Source organism: Alligator sinensis, unplaced genomic scaffold (genome assembly GCF_000455745.1).
Source record: "Alligator sinensis unplaced genomic scaffold, ASM45574v1 scaffold216_1, whole genome shotgun sequence".
In the NCBI taxonomy this organism is placed as follows: domain Eukaryota; kingdom Metazoa; phylum Chordata; order Crocodylia; family Alligatoridae; genus Alligator; species Alligator sinensis.
The window spans coordinates 1,741,789-1,761,552 of record NW_005841868.1 but is presented as its reverse complement, the minus strand read 5'-3'; the positions used below and the strand labels follow the sequence as shown (position 1 = coordinate 1,761,552).

Genomic DNA, 19,764 nt, shown 5'->3' with positions numbered 1-19,764 from the left:
ACTGTGGCTAAGTACAGACAGTCAAAAAGCCCAAGGCTGAATTGATTCAGTCTTTTCAGGTTAGCTTAAGCTGCAGAGATTAAATAGATAAACAAATGAACACACAATCACTGTTGATTCAGAAAATGCAGCCACATGCTTGCAGTGGCTCAAACCAGAAGCTGGGGAGGGAAGAGAGAAGCCCTCTGAGACTTTTTCCCACTCCCTGCTGGAACAGAGGGGATGTGGCCCTGTGTTCTACCTGGGCAGGGAGGGGAGGGTGGGGAAGGTAGTGGCACTGAATTCATAAAAGCTTGAACAAGAATAATTATTTCTCTGAAGAACTATAAACACAGCATGGGCTGTGTGTTCACTTACTCTTTCTGCTGCCCCCAAGGTCTCTGGGATTTGCAGTCCAGAATCACAACAGGATTCTGCAGGTTTGCTCATCACTTCTTCCTGCTTCCAGGTGCCTCTGGTGTTTGTAGTCCACAGTTGCAGCCAGCAGGGCAGCTCCACACTCAGAGGGTGGGGAGTTTACCCTCCCTCTTCCCCTGGCCCCAGACCCCAGCTGAGGTTTGCTTGGTGGGGGCAATGAGCCAGCCCTCACTGCTCCAGCTAGGGAGCAGACAGATAGGGCCAGCCCTGCTTTCTAGAGCAGACACCACAGCCCAGCCCAGGGCTGCAAAGAGTGTTGGGGGACTATGATTTAACTTGAACCAGGAAGGGGTCCTGGGACAGAAGTTTCATCAACCAGTTTGACCCAAATCAATTAAGTCTGATGCTACATTCAACCAGGTTTATCTTAAACCAGTTTCAAAATGGCCAAAACTGGTTTTGCAAGAGACATCATTGTGTTTTGAAGGCTAGTTATACTTCTGACCCCTTTATAGCTTCCTCATGGTCCCTAGGGCTGTGTGAAGCTTCAGGTGGTGATTTGATTCAGAGGAGATTCAGCCCAATTTGGTGGCCGAATCTCCAAATCTAAATCAAATCAGGGGACCAATAAAAAAGGTCTGAATCAATTTGAAGCTCTTCAAATCAATTCAGAAAAGATTCAGAGAGTTTTGATGATTTGGGCAGTCCCCTCCCGCTGCAGCAGGGAGCTGGAGCCATACTAGGAGCTCGTAAGTAGGGAACAGGGGAGTGGGGACCATGGGGGAACCCCTGCCAGGCTGCATCTCCTGCCTGCTCCCCTAGCTCAGCTGACCCCTGCCCACTCTCCCACCATGGATGCCCTGCCCAGCCCCAGCTCCCGGCCCTTTAAAAAATAGCCCCGACTCATTGGGTGCTGCCAGAAGGGGGGCGATCCCTGCTGCCCCCTACTGCATGGAGGGCTCTGCAAGAGGTCCCTCAACCCCCACCCCACTGTCCCAGTCCCTGCCCCATGGCTGCCCCATCCGCCTCAGCTCTGGCCCTTTAAGGAAAACAAAAAACAAAAAACCCTTGCACTCCCCAGCTCCTGCAGCAGCTTCTGGACTTCAGGGAGTTCTTGCAGAGCCCCCCACATGGCACAGGGCAGTGGGGGCCAGTGAAGATCACCGCCCCCACCAGGCAGGAACCAGTGAGTTATGGGGGTTTTTTTTCTTAAAGGGCCAGGAGCTGGGGCAGGTGAAGCAGCCATGTGGGGGGATGGGGCAGGGGAGTGGGCAGCAGTTGGAGGGCTTGTGGCAGAGCCCCCCATGCAGCATGGAGCAGCAGGGATCACCCCCTGGGTGGCAGCACACAGTGAGTCAGGGCTTTTTTCCCCCAAAGTGCCGGGAGCTGGTGTGGGCAGGGCAGCCATTGCCGGGGCTGGGAGAATGGGCGGGGGATGCAGCCTGTGTGATTCAGAAATTTTGGCAGCAGCCAAATATGCAAATTAGATTTGGCTGAAATCGGTTCGGGGCAGTGATTCAAATAACCGAATCGAATCACTGTCCCCCAAATTGGCCAAATCCAAAGCGAATACTAGCCACTTTGCACAGGCCTAATGGGCACCCCACTTCCAGGACCCCCAGCAAGCACCTCTCTTGGATGGGAGCATCTGGTTCCCTGCTCTGCAGACCAGGGCTCTAGACTGCAATTCTCCTGCAGTCTGCTGTAATTATTCCAGCACTGCTGAACTCAGTCCAGCATCCACAGACCTGTTCTCTGCAAGTCAGTGGTTGACCAGTGCCCAGCTATTTTTTTAAAATACAATACTATTCACATAGGTCAAAAGTATTGCAGAGAAAACATAAAACAATGCAAAGACCTTCTACACATGCTTTCCAGATGGTTACTTTTCTTCCTGATAAAGGCTGCATAGGTAGGAAACTCAAAGTTACTTGGTTTTTAGATGTGGTACAGATGTGGTCTCCTCTCAGATCTGGACCATTTCTTTCTGCCATTTTGCTCTTCAATTATCTGGCCTCTTGCATCAGAAGAAAACAGTATACACTAATTTTCACACTCCAAGGTAAAAATTTTCACAGGTCTGTCATTGCCATCAGTAATTTTAAGAGGTCACAACACAGCTCAGGAGTTCCCTTTTCAACAGGAAATATATCCCTCTAGCCAAGAACACAATGATAACTATAACCCTCCCCACACTGATACAATAATCTTTGAATATTCTATGCGTCCCCAAGTACAACTTCCAGAGGTCATGGTAAAGTTTGTGTGTGTTCATCTCCAACACCCAAAGACATATTTTAAAGCAAACACAGCTTAAAATAGATTTCTAAACAAGGATCAGGTTTTAAGAAGGTGCCCAGTTCTCAACCATGTAGCAGGACTGGTAAAAAAAAAAAAAAAAAAATCTATCAAAACATTTATTTACATAGGAAATTGTATTTTCAAATAAAGGGAAAAATGCAATTAAAAACCATCAGTGTTCCTTGAAAATTTGATTTTCAAATTTTTGGTTTTCCAATAGAGGGGGGGGAAAAAAAAAGTGTTTTCTGCTGCCATTATTTTTTAGTGTTTGGGTTTTTGATGAAAAGTTTAAATTTATAATAGTGAAAAAGCACCATCTTTCTTTGGTCTACCTAGATCTGACCTCTTTTCAAGTTTGTTCCCATTATGTACATTGATTTATTTTGAAATAAATCAATATTAGCCCTAGTTTCAGGGTGATGCATGCAGGTGACATGATGAACAGAGATAGGTACATATAATCTGTCAGGAGCAATGAAGAAGGTAGATGGAAAGGATTTCAATGACTTTACTATCATTGAAATCCAAGGTGCAACTGAGAACAGAAATTTCTGACTTGCATACATTAGTATAAAATGTCTTAGCTTTCTCCTTAGTTGTAAGAGCCAATGCATTAAAATAGCTGAGACAGAATTCAACAAATCCCCTCCCTTGGTAGTACAAGAGGAGTTACTTCTGGTAATTCAGTTTTGAAGGGAATTATGGTCCTTTCATTTATACGGATATTCACAACTGAAACATTATGTGAATAGAAGAATTGGACACATCATAGGGAGAGCTAGAGCCTGGGGCCAGCACCTGTGGGTGTTGTGTGGGTGGGTGTGGAGGGATGGGGGTCAGTGTGTGGGTAGGTGTTGTGGGGGGGACTGATGGGGGGCTGCTTAGGAGGGGTGGGTCCCCTGCCCCCCCATCACATGGACTGCCCCACCTGCAGGGTCCCAACACCCTCCCACAGCACCCCCACCAAGCCCAGAGCCCCTCCTCTGCCCAACCCCAGACCCCTGCTGGCCACCTGCTCATCTCCAGCCTCCGGAGGCTGGAGATGAGCAGGGGAAGGAGCAGGACGCTGGAGACTATTCAGGGATTCCCCCACTTGGATCCAGCCTCTTGATTGCTTCCCTGCTCGGCTCCTACCCCCTCCCCACAATTGCTCCCTCACTGGGCTCCAGCCTCCCGCACCACCTGCAGCTTACCAACAGCAGCAGCAGTGATTGGGGAGCTCAGGGCCTCGTGGCACAGCCCCCCACCACACAGCACAGGGCAGCAGGGCTCCGCCCCAGATGTCTGGCACCCATGCTGCTGCTGCCACATTGTGCGGGTGCAGCCTGGCTTGGCAGGATGCCACACACTGTCTGGCATCTTGGGGTACTGTAGATGTCACCTGGGGCCTGAAGCCACTCACCCCAAGTGACCCCGAGCTGCCAGACAGCCCGTGGTGCCCTACTGAGCCAGGTTGCACCTGCATGATGCAGGAGTGGCAGGGCAGGTGCCAGGTGGCTGGGGCCAACCCCCGCTGCCCTCCACTGCCCCAGGGGGCTGTGCCATGTGGCCCTGAGCAGCCCCAATGGCCGCTGCTACAGCTGGTGAATATGGGCTGTGTGGGGGGTGGGGGTGAGGAAAGGAGCAAGAGGGGAGCTGGGAGAGCAAGGGGGAGCGGCCCCCTCATGGTCCCCTCTCTCCTCCTCCAGCCCACCACCCCCTACTTACGTAGCATGGAGCCTTGGCAGGCAGCACACTTCAGCCCGGGGGCAAGGGCCAGCCACAGAGACACTGTGGCTGGCTACCAGAGCATCTCTATGGAGGACCCAAGCTCCAGTTGTCTGGGACTGTGCCCTGCCCCACTTTTTCCCCCAGGGTATTTTTTGATACATAGATCTCCAGGTATCAACTTTTGAGCCCATGCTGCAAATTTGCAGGCTGGGGAACATTTTTTTGTTCCCAGCGTGCGTCTTGCAGCATCTCAAAGGGGTTTGAGATGCTGCAAGAGGCACGTGCACACTCATCTGGACACACCCATAGAAGGCAAAAGCAATTTGAAAGGTGTCCCCTCCAGCAGAATGTCCTGAGGGTTTTGGCCTGTTATCGTGATCTCTACTAATACGTTTCCCTTAATAGTGTGAACTCCTTGTCCAATTATACATTTCTCTCTCATTACATAGACACAGAGCCTAGTACAAGAGCCCCAGCTGAGACGAGAGGCCCAAGTCATTACTGTAACACAAATTGTAAACTATAGAGCACTAGATTTATTCTCTTCCTGCCTCTACCTGCTCTAAGTCCCTAGAGATGGAGAAAAGACTGCCTTACCCCACCCTTATGTCAACTGTTGTCCCTCTGCCAAATGCCAGCATGATCAATAAAAGAATTTTTCTTTACATCCTCTGGCTTAAAAATACTGGGCCAAATCCTCAGCTGGTGTCAATCAGTATGGCTCTCTTCACATCAGTGTGACTGAGCCAGCTGAATGTTAGCTGAGATGAGGTCTTCAGCAGCATTTAAACTGACCGCAGTGAGGAAGTAAATAAATAGTTATCCAAGTACAGATCTGAGGACCAGTTCAGAGGAAGCTGAAGCACAGATGTTCATTTATGAGGAGCAGAGACATTTTGTTCCGTGATTTGTTTTGTTTTTTTGTTTTTTTAAGGGTGAAACATCTGAGTTCACCTCCACTTCCCCATGTTGTTCTTCCACTATACACACAGGCCTTCTTTTGCCTCTGGTTAAGAAAGGCTGAGATGAGACTTCCTCCAAATCCTCCCCAACTGTCATCCAAACAGAAGAAGGTTCTCCACAGCAGATGACAGGCAGCCTTGTGTCACTAAGAGGATCACTGCAACCTGGGAGAAATCCATGGGCTTTTTAGCCCTTAAGTATTCTGAGGCAAACCTTGATCCAGCTAAAATGCATTGCTACAAAGCTCAAGTGGGGAGGAGGAAGCCATTAACTGCAGCAATTGAGCTTATTCCACCTTTGAACAAGGGATAAGCTCAAGGTGCAGAACATGTTTTTTCTTGACAAATGATGGAGCCCTGTATCAGGTGCTGACTGCTAGTGACTGAATCCCAAGTAAAGAGAAGGTGCCTAACTGACTAAGAGCATCCAAGGGCAGAATCTATTTTCTAAGCAACAATGGAGCTTCCCCACCAGATCTGTGTCTTTGCCTTGTGGACATCTTAAGCAGTCAATGCACATATCCTGCAACTTTCCAAAGGGTCCTTTCTCCTTCTTGATGCCCTGTTGTCTTCTAATTGGCATTACTGAGAAGAGAGAGCAAAAGTAAGACCTTTGAAAGGACCTGTATAGGGCATAAGGACCCTCCTTTAAGTAAAACAGCTGTCAAAGGTTTCTGTGTTAGGAAACCAAACTTAAAAGCTCCTCTCACTGAGGGAGAATGCCACAACATTGGAGCTATAACCTCTGATCTTCAAAGGACTCGAGGTCAATAACTAATTAGTCTCCCAACACAGAGAGAGGTTATTAACTACACTAAGCAGGTGAGGAAGCCAGGCAGAAAGATGACCAACCCCTGAGGCAATTTAGTTGATTTAAAGGGCGAAGTTGCCCCAGGCCTCAGAAGGAGTCCTTATTAGAATTCAGCTTCACAGTCTGTACAGTGTATAACACATGCCCCTCCTACAGAAAGTGCCTGGAAGCTCCTGAATGGAGGCTGCATTGTTTTATTATCAGTCCCAGAAGACTTCCTGACTTTGCCATATTCAAGGACAGAATACCATCTGATCCTGGTATATCATGGTAAGTTGCATTTATACAAAAAGTATGAGGCCTTAAGTTTCTTCCTACTTGTTAGTGACCTAACTCCATTGTTTCGGTTTGCAGTCAGTACGGGTGCCTGTATGTGTGCTATAATTGTTGCAGCTGCTCCAACACACTGCAATTATAGCATGATGGAGCAGACTTGATTAATTGAGTCTGCTGTAGCATAGTAATTCCCCTGCTCCAGCCAGCCTCCATGTCTTATGTACCAGTGCTTCAAAATGGCAGTGGGGGTGCTTGAATTGAAGCTGGTCAAACAAGCTAGATCAAGTGCCCACACCACCATTTTGAAGGACAGGGAGGCCAATACACAAGATGCTATGGCACTTTAATTAGAGCAGCTCACAGCTCCAAGAGCTGCTCTAATAAAAAGCACTGTCCCCCCCCCCCCCCCCCCCCCCCCCCCACCCCTGGAGCACGTTTAAAAGTGTCCATGGGCCTGTGGATAAAGTACCAGAGGAGGATTCAGTAGACCTATAAGTCTATTTCCAGGAGACCTGCTGTATGACATGACCTTTGGACACTTTCACTCTCACTGTGTGCTGACTACTTGGACTAAGCTCTTCAGGGCAGGGGCTGTATGTTACTATACATATACAAGCTGGTGCCTAATCTGGGGTGGTTGGAATAGCTAGCTGCCACCAGCACACATTCTCCCCCCACTCCATCTGTTGTCATGCAAGTATCAGATAGGTACCTTTGTACAAAAAGAGCATGCTGCCTCCTCCTTCTTCCACTAGAGGCATGTTAGTCTGAAGTCAGGTGGAAGGTAGGACAGGGTAGTACCATAGGGTGCCTGTACACATGTGGGACACTCCTCCTATGCACTGTAATTGCAGCATGTTGGAGCAGACTTAATTAATCTAGTCTGCTGGAGAATGCTAATTGACATGCTCCAGACAGCCTCCAAATCCCATGCATCAGCATCCCCATGCTCCAAAATGGTGGCGGGGGCACTTTAACTGAAGCTCATTCAACAACTTTTACCCCTCTCCCATCCTTAGAGCATGTGTAAAATGCCCTTAAAAACTTGAAGGTCTTAAAAGGTTTAGAGAGGCATGGGGTTTGTAGGCAACAATCTACTTCATCAGATACTATGAATGGATAAGTGGCAATTTCCCACTGGCCCCATTTCTTTTTCCCATACAAATTTGACCTACTGTTTGAATGCAGGTATATTGACCTTGTCACTCTCTCTTAAATGCCACTGCAAATACACCAGAAAGGATACTTATAAAGAATTGTTCTTCTGGTCCAGGAAGTTCCTGGTTATTTTAAAGCTGAATAAATCTATTAACTTCAAAGGAAGCCATAGCAGATACAGTGCCAGATTTGTGGTCACATAGCTTTTTACTGTCTATGGTTTGCTCTAGATCTAGATTCAGATTTGAATGCCAACCCAGGGAATCCTGAGGGCTCTGAGCTACAAGCCAGGTCTTAAAAAAGGGCTTAAGTAGCAAAGAACAGAGTCCAGTATTATCCCTACAGCCAACACTGCACTGCTTCCCAACACTAGGAGCTTTTAAGCTATAGAAGAGCCTGGTTTTAATATTAAAACTTTCCAGACATCAGCTCCTGCACATACCCAGAAATGTTTCACTCATGAGGGGGCTAAACTATTTGGTGCCTACCCCATGAGGGCCCAGAAACTTGGGATTCCTCTGCCTACTTCAGCTGAGGCGCTCTCAGAGTACAAACCGAGTTCCAATAACTGCTGCGTCCTCTTATAAGACAGGCCTGGTGCCACCCTTCTGTTAAAGAAGGAAGTCACGGCCAGCCTTGGTGACTGCTCCCTTCTCTACCTGAGGTGATTCACTTCCCGTCTCCCACATTCCCAAGAATTTGCCTCCCATCAAGTAAGCTATATGGGTTCTGTGGTGAGGACAGTGTGCGCTGCTCCTGTTGAAACTCTGCCATGGTGCAGGAAAGATTGAGTTGCTTTAGGCCTGGACAAGCAGGACTACGACACCCCAGGTAGGGTTCTCACCTGGGTTCCAGATCTCTGCTCCCATGATTCTTTATGCAATTTAGAGATGGAGTCCTCCAGGCAAGGATGGAAATTCAGTACTTCCCTGTCCTTGCAGACAAGTGCCCTAACCATTTGGCTAGAGAGCTTGCCTTCTTTTTTCTCCTTCTGGAACAGTGGATTTAAGATTTCTAAGGAGTCAGAATAGCTCCAGGGGGTGAGATTTTCCCTCCCCACCCCCTGCAGCCCCCAAACAAGCTGTACCTTGATCAATGATTGCAGCACCAAACCTGGGTCTCCTGCATACCATGTGCACTCTTATTATGCCACTGGAGAAAGGAAAGGTCTTTTTCTCAAAGGACACAAGCCCCTACTTCCAGGAGGGATCCAATCATGTATCCAATTTAATCCCAGAGGTATAGGATATACCCCTGTTCTCACTGCTTCCCTGTTGGCTAGCTCTATGCAGCTCCCCATTCATCATATTGGTTGTTATGGATCCCACTCCGAGTTAACAAGAGCAGGGGTAGGGCGTCTACGTCAGGGCAGGGGAATGTCTGGTCAGGAGGCTGAAAGTTAGGCATTGTCAGCACTGTAACAGCTTATCTTACATCCCTGTAACAGCTGTTCTTTATGATCCCATCAACTTGTCTAAGCTTTGAAAAAAAATATCTAACTCATCCTTTTGTGTACATGTCTGTTGGGACCGAGGGTCGGTCTAAGGCTATGGCCAGTAGCCCGGACCGTCAGGTGGGGATTTTCCACGACGGAGTAGAGTTAGGCACGGAAGCGTATTGGTTTTACAAAGAAAGCTTTACTTACACTGCCGATGGTCACAGTGCAGGGAGGGAACTTGCTTGAGTTGCAGTTGCACACAAACAAACACAAGCGAGATCTCTTCCGAACCGCACCGGACCGAGATGAGTCGTCGATGTACGACTCCATGAGCGCTTTACACGGGGGATACATCAAATTTCCACTATGACGGGGAGTGGCTAAGAGCTGATCAGGCCTCTATGTCCTCCTCCAAGACACACGCAGAGTTTGCTAGGCTCCACAGCACTCTCAGAGTTCCCCACGAGATGGTTGTGGAGTCCTCCAACTTGGGCGGAAACTGCTCTAACCTTTTGTACGGCTAGCGAGCCAATTGCTAGCCGCCACGTGGGAATAATTTAGAATTGACCAATAGCGGGACACTAATTTGCATACATGTGGCGGGAACTCTTTTGCACCGGGGATTTCTCTCTGCAGCTGAGAAATCCACCGTGCAAAGAAAGCTCCATGTGGCAGGGAAAATTCAAAATGCCGAGGCACTAAAAATCATTGGGTTATGATTTTCTGTCAGCAAAAAAAGTGATAGATTGATTAGGCCAAACAAAAAATAGCCAATTCATTCATGAAACTTACTGAAATCATAATTGGTAAAGATGGCAGACTAAATTGGTGTTGAAAGTAATACCTAATTGATGAACAAGCATAACATGAAGATGAGCTATTCTACCCATTACTTCTTTTTTGGTGCCCTTAAATGATGCTGATGCCAGGACTATGAGCAGAGTAAAGGATGTGATCTCATCACAACTGCTACCCTTCCACCGGATCTGGGATCTAAAATCCCTAAACAGTACCCTGTCTTCATAAGTCCAATGCTGAAAGGCACCCTGACCAGGATGCAATTTGTTTATTTCCACCCATTTGAGCTAATAGCACCTAGAATTAGAGATTTGGGTTCCTGCTCTCACCCCACTGCCCCAAGTTATTTTCCATCCCCATCTACCTTCTTTCTCCATTCCTCTCCTTTTGTCCTTTGTCTACAGCGTCACCTGCCCAGTTTGCATTTTTTTAGTAGCATCACTGGGAACCCAGTACGACACTGGTAAATATGGCCCAATCTCTGGAGAGCTGATAAGCAGGGATCCTGGCTTTCTCCGATTTAAAAAAACAACAACAACAACCCAATACTCAGTTTTAAAAGTTTGAGATAGATAGCTAGATAGATAGAGTGCTTCATTTAAATCTCAGAAAAATGTGGATTTGGGATTTTTTTTTTTTTTTCCAGCCAAAAAATTGGGGATGTTTTTAAAATCAGAGAAAATCAGGATCTCTGCTGATAAGCATGTGCACTGTGACAGTGCTGCCCAAGTTGCGAGACTGCAAGTCAAGGTCAACACCAGAAACGGAAGCCACATTTCTAGCTTTACTCTTCTTTCCTTTCCCTTTTATGTTTGTCTTGTTTTCTTTCCAACTACAATAGCAAACTCCAAATCTCAAGGACAGAGCTGCCATCTAAAACTTGGCACTTCCCCCTAATAAAACTTCTACAGCTGAAGGTAAAGGCTATAAGGAATATTGTTAAAAGTACTAACTTAATATTTCATATTTCCAAGGCTTTAACTTTTTCCTTTCTGTATCCTGAAAGGAAAGGGAAGATTAATGGTACTTTTTACCACAGGAAAAAGCAGATCAGTCTCCAAACTCAAACCTTTCATTGTTAAGCATTTACAAGAAGTCACTTCAAGACACTTCGGACTCTCTTGGCCTGTTCGTTCTCTCTCTCAGCCTATTTCTAAGATGCATTGACTGTTTTACACAAATAGTGTTACTTATGACAGACTGCAGTGCTGTTCTTGCATAGACCCTAGTGCTCTTAAAGACACTCCTCTTTTTTACCTCCCCTCCATTGTCATCCTTGCTTTGCTGCCGTTTCAGTTTGAACTTCTCTAACATGTAAGCCTCTTTTGGTACAGGGAGCTGCTATTATTCGGGAATGTAAAGTAGCTCTGAGTTTGTAGGGCATCCGCCAAGGATTTCTGTGAATCAAAGAAAGCTTAGAGTTTAGGAAGAGAGTCCTTAGTGCCAGAAAAATCTTATGCCTATTGGCATATTAACAGGGATTGCTCATTAGAGCCATCTAGTGGCCCAGTTTTTTCCCCATTCCTTTAACTTCACAGACATCCACATATATTTCATATTTTACTTTAAAATAACCACAGCTTATTGACCTTGGAAGCATTTAAAAAAGTGGTTGTCAAATGAGAAAGCAGGCAGTATTTAGCAAACCGGAGCTGTATACATATACAGCTGCTATGGGAATCCTGGTTTCTCTCTGCTCTGAAGAACTAATCAGACCTCGACAGTTTTGAAGTTACAAAGGCATTGGAAGTGCTGGAAACATTACCTTGAATGGTCTCATGTCATGGATTTCTTTTTTTGGTCAATCCTGGTCCATTTGAGAAGGCAGATGTGCACTTATCACTGGTAGGATCTGATGGTCCTCTTCTGTGGGGAGTCCACAGAAGCTGTGGCCCTGTAACCAGTAGCTCAAGAACCTTATCTCACACCTGTAGAAAACTTGTGCATTTTAGCTCTAGTGGTTTCCAGCTCAGATGGTGGCCATCACATCTACTACAAAGGGATAAAAATTAGGCACCCTACTTACTACAAGGGCAATTTTCTCAAAACCAGCAAGTCTATTCTTCCTGGAATTCCCTTTACACACAAACACACAGTAGAGAAAAGCAGACATGATTTCATTTAGCCAGATGTTGAAATGCAATATGGTTGGTCTGAGCACCAAAACACCAGACTGGGAATCAGGAAGCTAAAAATGTAAGCCCACCTAGGTGGTCATGGTCAAGTTAGATAATTTCTACCTTTGTTTCTTAAAAGGTCCTATTTCAATTACTTAGGCACTCCACTATATCTGGCAGCTTTTCCTTCCAATTCTTACCTACATGAAGAGGGGTGTTGCAATGAGTAGGTAATAGGAAACATTCATGTGAGGCAAACTCTAAGCCATTTGTATTTACTGCCCAGAGTCTGCCACAAGCATGTTGGAGCTACTCAGCAGCAGACATTCAAGTATAATGCAATGAATGTTCAACAGTTTGTTTTCTATTGGCACATTGATTTGGGAGATCTACATCAAAGACCATTTTCTCTACAGCTGTTGCTTGTAGCATACCTGTTATATTTGATCTGAGGATGATAGAAGTTTACAGGAAGTTTAAGTCTTTACTCATACTGATTCATTTAAGCCAAGATCTCCAGAAGGCTCTCTCCTTCTTGTGTACAGAAGAGAAAGCAGTGGGCCCGACACACCCCACAACTCATGCTGCTATTTACAGAGCAAGTGATAGGGAGGTCTAAAATGCTACCAAGTCAGGATAGCTTTTCCACTTGTTTTTGTAGTCACATTTTACTGACATAAGAGACTATGCAATGGGCAGGAGACTGAAAATGTCCTGATGGAATTCTGCCCTCCCACCCCCTCAAAGTACAAACACACAAAATGAAGGTATCTAGACACCTAAGGTGTCTTAAGAAATCCAATCCCAACATAAAAATATTGCACCTTTAATAGGTGGAGTTACTAGCCCAGTCAATGACTATGTGGCCAGAATGAGCAGACCATTGAGCAGAGCTTTTTATGCCATTCTGTGGCCAATTCCTAATGTGATCCTTGTATGTAAAAGAATAGCAAGGCTGCTTTTCCCTGATGGCAGCAATGACAGCCAACCCAACAGTACTGTAAATAGTCCTGTTGTCCATATGTTAAGAGAGAACATGGATGAACTGGAAAGAATACAGTAGAGCCACAATAAGTAATTCAGTGGCAGAGAAGTCTTGTAGTAACAGACCTAGAAAGCTGCACCTATGTCACTGGTCAGCAAGACCTTAGAAAGGCATCCTGCATCTACACCCATGCTCCCCTGCAGCAGCATAACCTTCTCTTTCTGCCAGCTGTTTCACCACGTCTCTGAGTGAAAGAAGGAGTCTGCTGCTGCCCACTTTGGTCTCCCTGGTGTCTTCCCAGAATGCACTTCACTGCCTGCCCATGCAGCTGCTGTAACAAAGTCACTCAAAGTGCCTCACCATGACTGCACTGACATCAGAAGCTTCTGGCAGTAAAGTGTAAATGAGACCTTAATGATAAAAGATCAAGTCCTAAAGCTCTCTAAATTTAGTCAAAAAAGTACAAGAACCCATGGCAGGAAGCTGAATCAGACACAGCCCAATAAGAAATCAGCACTGTGAGTGAGGACAATCGTTAGAGCAAACTACCAAGGGAAGCGAGGGATTCTCCATCTGTTGGAATCTTCCCATCAGTGACAGGGATGTGCCCAACCAAACAAGTTATTAGGCTCAATGGAGGGCAAATTGGATAAATTTAGTGCGCTGTGATATGCAGTCAGTCAGTCTAAACAGTCCCAGTGTCCTGTAGGCCTTTAATCTGTGAATCTATACCAGTAGGCTCCTCACCAGCACAGTGGGTTAAGGAGTAAGACCAAGGCTTTGAACATGCACCAAAACAAACTTGGAGCCCACAAAATGATTCAGCGAGGTCTGGGAAGATTGCCCAAGAAAGAAGCAGGCTGCTGCATTTTGTTTCCATGTCACCTCTACCTTCTGCCAAGATATAGTAAATCACAATAGTCTAGTGTGCAAGTGATGAATGAATGACTGTCGCAGCCAGATTCTCATCTCAAAAAAGGTCTTTTTCTGGGCAAGTTAAAAGCAGGGCTCATGTCTCAGTTCCAAGTACCTGGGAGAAGTGATGAGTGAAGTAAAATACCAAGGCTAATTAGTATTACTTGTGAAATACTGAAGGCCTTAATGAGACCAGAGCCCCACTGTGCCAGCTGCTCTACACCGCATTGTAAAACAGATACAACCCTAAAGAACTTCATCTATATACCCAGGGGAAGAGGCACAGGAAACTGAAGTAACTCGTTTCAGAAGTCAGTTGCCAAGCCAAGAACAGAAACCCATTCTAAGTCTTGGGCCACTGCTTTCACTAGTGTATCATACTGCCACCTGTAGGCATAGTGTCTTTATTTACTTCCTCCAATGCAGCAAATAACCAAGGGAAGGAGAGACCACTGTGATAGCAAGCCACCAGCACAATATCAGAAATTGAATAGATGCTTTGGACTCAAAATAGTGTTCACACCTTGAACCATACCACCTCCATTTTGCTTCAGGTGAAGTTTTAATCAAGCGTTCATTATCCCTGGATGAACACTTGATTGTTTAGGCCTCAAGCTATATTGGAATAGAAGTATATTAGCTCTGCACTTGACCTTTGCTCCTAAGAGTCATATAAGCAGAATACCCCTCACCCAAGATTGTTGATGCTCCTAGTTTCTAGTGGAAGTGCAGCCCCACACACCTGGAAGAAATAAAGCTCACCTTGCATTTCAGAGCCTCACAAAGGGTTTGGTTGGTTCAGGGTTAGGGTGGGATTTTCAAGAGCACCTAAAGAATTTAGGGATGCAAAATCCAGCGAAAGTCACCCAAGTCACTTTGGCTCTTATGAAAAAAAAAATCTCACTCTGACAGTTTCACCAGCCAGATCTGACAGCTTAAGTAAAAGTCACCCTGCCCCCAACCCTGAAGCTTCACTCTCCCCTAATTCATTTCTGCAGATGCTGAGGTCCAGCTGAAGCAGTCTCTAGGGTGACCTGCTCTCAGTTGAAAATGGCTAAAAAGAGGACAATAGGCCTGTTCTTCAGGAATTTCCACTTTGTGAGCAGCCTCTCCAGCACTAGGAAAAGATGATGGAAAAAAATGTGGAGTTGTCAGTTGGAGGTTTTTTGGTTTTGTTTTTTTTTTGTGGGGAGGGGGTTGGAGGCAGCTATTTTGTTTCTTTGAGGCAAGACAGCCTTCCATGCACTCAGGCACTTCTGCCTCTTGTCTAATTAACTACTGTCTGCTCAGCGGAGACTTGGTTCTTTTCCTCTGCACTTCTGAAGTCGCAGACATCAGCATCCATGACAAGATCCATACAGGGGGTCACAGCAGACTGAGCAGAGGAGAGAGGACAACAGTCATATCCCTGCCTTTGATCTCCAAGACGCTAACTCATTAAGGCCTCTCATATTTGATAAAAGCCTCCAAACAGGCTCTGTGAAGGACCGCAAAAATCCCTGGCTATTACAAAAGGGGACTGGATCATCTTAGTCAGCTGGTAGCTTGTTAAGACAGTTAGATTTGTTAAAGTAGGCTTAAGCAAGTAACATGAAAAGGAGTAAAAGAATTGACTGACGCATGCAATCCTCTCAGTATTGCTGCTGCTTGGTATTCAAACATTTCAGGCCTTTTGACTGTGGGCTAACTTGTTTCACTGACCATCCAGCCCAATGGACATCTGGGGGGCTTTAGAAATAAGGAGGCATTTTAGCCAGCCTCCAAAACACACCCACCCACAACATCTTGCTTCAGATAGGACAAGAGTTTCACACTCACTTGGAATAAATCTGGTGTCTTTAGGGAAACAGATTCAAACCTCAGAAGAATGATGTCTGGGCAGCAGTGTGGGCCCCATTCCAATGGAAAGGTCTCTGCCCCAAACACTGAACCCCACCCGCGCAGACTCCTATAGACTCCCATTTAGTGATCCACCTCTAAAGACCCTGAAAGATAATGGGATGCAACTGCTTTACTGAACGGGGGCCTTGTTATGTGAGAAGCAGGTCTTGCTAAATTGACAGTTTTAAAGAATGGAGTCTCTTTAGATTTGCTTTCATGAGGTGCTATGCATTCTGGGTTCATAGTGGAATCCATGGAGGTTGAATGCATTCAGCATTTCCCTGGTGTCCTCCTCATACCACAGGATCACACCTTTTGCCTTTGTCCCTTGTCCACATTGAATTCCATAAGGAAGAGGGCGGTTGCATTGATAGGGTAGTTAGAATAGTTCAGTTCTAAAATAATGGTCTCTAGTCCCCATATTTAGCCTGTGCCCCAGAACCCCATGCCCATTTTACAGCTGGCCTTTCCTACTTCTTAGGATTGCGGTAAGGATGATTGTTAGACACCCACTAACTGCAGTAAATGGGGGAAAAAGACAGATACCAAGGATCTGGCTAGCTGCCTGAAATGGGTAGCTGGCATAGCAACAAGACTGGGTACGTTACTCCCTGTACAGACAGAGCAGTGAGACATAAATGCTGACCTGAGATACCCCTTGTAAAGGTGAGGAATATTGTGATCACCCTGGCCTCTCTGCCAAACCACAAAGTCTGCCACTTACAAGTTAAGTTTCTGTGAGAAGAATGATTACTTATCTGCTAGCAACTGGACTAACGAACATTCAGTGCATTTCACGGCTGTGGAAGTAGTGGAAAGCTCTGTCCTGGTACCTGTTCCCAAGCCCTCTATCTCCACAGGAGAACTCCTATTAAACACATTTCCCAATGGTTACATGAGAAGTTTTGCCTCAAACTTCTGGCAGCTTAATCTCTCCTATGATGCCCCCAACTTTCACCATAGTCTCAAAAGGCCAGCCCATCTTAAAGTACATGTCTTTAGCAACTCTACATCCCATGTGCAGGCTTTGAGGACTGCAGCAGTAGATCGTTGTATCAGTTCTGTCAGGGTTTCCTGATCAGTGAAGTCATTAACCGTGATGACATTTATAGTCTCTTCATTGCCATCCAAGCTAGCATCCACTGACACGAATGGAACATCTTGTTCTTCCAAGCTGTTGTGTGTCCAGCTCTGTGCAAATCCAGGTAGACAGCACCTGAACAAGTTGTACCCAGGTCACATTTTGATGGATTTTCACAACCGCAAGAGCTAAGAGTTCACTGAAATCTGGGACTCTAGAAAACCATTTAAATAGATGTCCATCTCCTACTCCACACACCTTGCAGCTAACCCTTTTCATCTCACACTTGAATGAAACACTGCATTAGATCAAGGGCATATTTTCCAGAAGCATTTAACTGCCTTCAAGAGCTTAAAATCCATCAAAAGTAAATTAAACTTGGCCTAAATAACTTGGATAACTTTGAAATAGTTACCCCAAGGAACCATAAAAATCATCCTTATTTTCAGCTTTCCACTGGGTTACATTCTTGGTAGTCACCATAGCTTGCCCAGAGATCCCAGTCAGAATCAGATCCCCGTTGTGCTAGGTGCTTTACAACATGAATAAAACTATCCCTGCCCTACAGCACCTACAGTCTAAGAGACTGAGAAAATGGCATGCAAGCAAGTTAACAGGGTGAAGGTCGAATCTAGTTTTACAGGTTCTGTTTCTTGAGGTTGGAGGAAAGTGAAGAGTGATAAGTGCAAGGGGGAAAGGCCCAGCTTATCAGCTACCAAACCTAGCTGTGATAGGCAGGCTGATGTTAATTGGAATAGTAGTGGATGTAGTTCTATAAGAGATGGCCATAGCTGTGCACATTTTTTCAGGAAGTTTCCCATTTGCAAGGGGGTGTGGGAAAAAACATGGAGGGGATTGTTGAGAAGTTGACTATTGAGCATGGCAGGTTGATGTTGGTAAAGTGATGTAGACACTCATCTTTGCCTTAAGTTCTTAGATGAGCTGGGGATGGTATACAAAAAGGTCTTTTTTCCTGGTTCTCTACTCTGACACCATAGAAAGGCTTTTGGATTTCCCTCCCATGATTCTGAAAGCAACCCTAACCTTGATCCTTCCAACTGGATTAGCCAGTCCATCTGCCCACATTCTCCTACAGGACCCCATTACATCCCCAATTACATCCCCATTGACTGGAACATGCCAGAGGGATGATAAAGTAGCTTGCTACAGAGCTCAGATCTAGTTTCTGGTAGGATTCCAAGTGACCACAACCTAACCCCAGATCTCCCAGCATCCTCTTGTACAGCGGCTGCACCACCAAGCCTTTGAGCAGAAGTCAGGGTTGGTTTCCATGAAATTAATTTTTACTTCATGCAAAAAAGAATATTACTAAATGTCAGAGAGTTACATCAGGGAAGAGAAGGGATGGCAGGCAGGTGTGAGTGAATTAGTCACTGGGACTATAGCCCCAGAGATCTGGTTTCAAAAAACTTCTCTCCAATTGCTTGTTAAAGTGTCCTTGGAAGTCTATCATAGCTTCAGCCATATGACAAAAGCTACTAGAAGAAACACCATGATCAGGAGTCCCTGATTCAATATGACCTATCCCCCACAATGACTGGTGGGTCAGGGTAAGGGGCAAACACTGCAGGAGTTATTAACGTAAGAATGAAGAAAGAGAAGAAGCAGCCATAAGGAGTGTAGTATATAAACCAGGGGTTCTCAATCTTTTTGGACTTGAGGCACCCCCACTGAGCCTGAGGCAACTGTCTATTGAGTAGCACCCAATTTGCAAAACTATATTTAGTTTTGAAGAACAAATATTTTGTTTTGAAATTAAATTTTAATACAACATTTAATGTAACTAATAATATTACAGTATTTAACTCCTTGCAGAAGTGCAGGGTTGTGGGGGTTGAGGGCTGGCCAAGCAGAGACAAACCTGAGCCTGTGGTTTATCTGCTTAGCTTATCTGTTTATCTCCTCACACTCTTTATCACCCTTCAAAGAATCTGGCATCATCTTAGTTGAGAGTCACTAATTTTCACATGTAAATATATCCCAGTCAACTCATCCCCACCCACACTCCTCAGTTCTGTTTCCCCACGGGTTCTCTTACCTCTCTGGCAAATCCAAAGCTTCCTGGAGAGAGGCAGGTTCCAACCTGTACCTAACTTGCTCTAAACTCAGTCTCTCTTCCTCAAGATAACTGCTTCTTCTCTGAAACCATTTCCCCCCTGTAGCACTATGCTAAACTTCCCAAATATAACTTCTCCTCTCCTTAGAATGAGCTGAGTCTGGCTCGTACAAATCCCAGGTGCCTTCGTTTTCTAGCCGCCTCTGATGAGAGGATTAATAGGTAATTGCAGTCTGTAGGACCACACCCTAGTTCGCATTTTCAAGTGAAAACCACCACCCACCGCAGGTTTTTTTTCTCCACTCATGTGAGAGTTTGTTCTGTCACAGAGCCCCAGGACTGGAACATTAGGACTGGTGCAGGTCTAGGCGGAGGAGCATTGATGGGGAGGGGGTGAGGAAGTTTGGAACAGAGGAGAGTGCTGTAATGTGAATTGGTGTGCAATTGCAAACCTCGCTGAGGTTCCAGATACGAAAAAAGAGGGGCTCCTGCCTTTGGGAAGTGAGGTCTACAGTAGAAACCGAGGAATGCACAACTGAGAATGACGGGCAAAGTTTTTCCAAAGCTTTTAAATCCGAAGGAAAGAACCCAGGCTCCTAAATCACTTAGGGCCTTCTGAAAAAGGTTACCCAGCATTCACTGGCAAAGTAATACAGAGTCCTGGGCTACAGTCGCAGGCTGATCACTTATGTCAAGATTAAGTTGCCAAAGTTGAGCCACATTTGAAGCTCTGTCCAGTGCTAAGACTGACTAACTTGTTCTATCAGCCACTTGCTCCTGTGTTTAACTGATGTGAGAATATATTTAAGCAAACTGAAATATATTGTTTTCCCTGTTCCCTTAATTTTTCTGGAAAGAATGTCATTTCAAAAGAAGAAAAGCAAGCAAGTAATCAAT

At 45.6% G+C, this 19,764-nt stretch overlaps 1 long non-coding RNA gene across 1 annotated transcript in view; it reads right to left on the bottom strand.

Annotated features, from left to right (window-relative positions):
* The window catches only part of LOC112548206, a 49,419-nt gene extending 29,942 nt beyond the window's left edge, over positions 1-19,477 (bottom strand). The window contains exon 1 of the long non-coding RNA XR_003092006.1: positions 18,850-19,477. This is a non-coding gene — a long non-coding RNA (uncharacterized LOC112548206). The remainder of the gene's footprint in view (positions 1-18,849) is intronic.
* Positions 19,478-19,764: the final 287 nt, after the last annotated feature.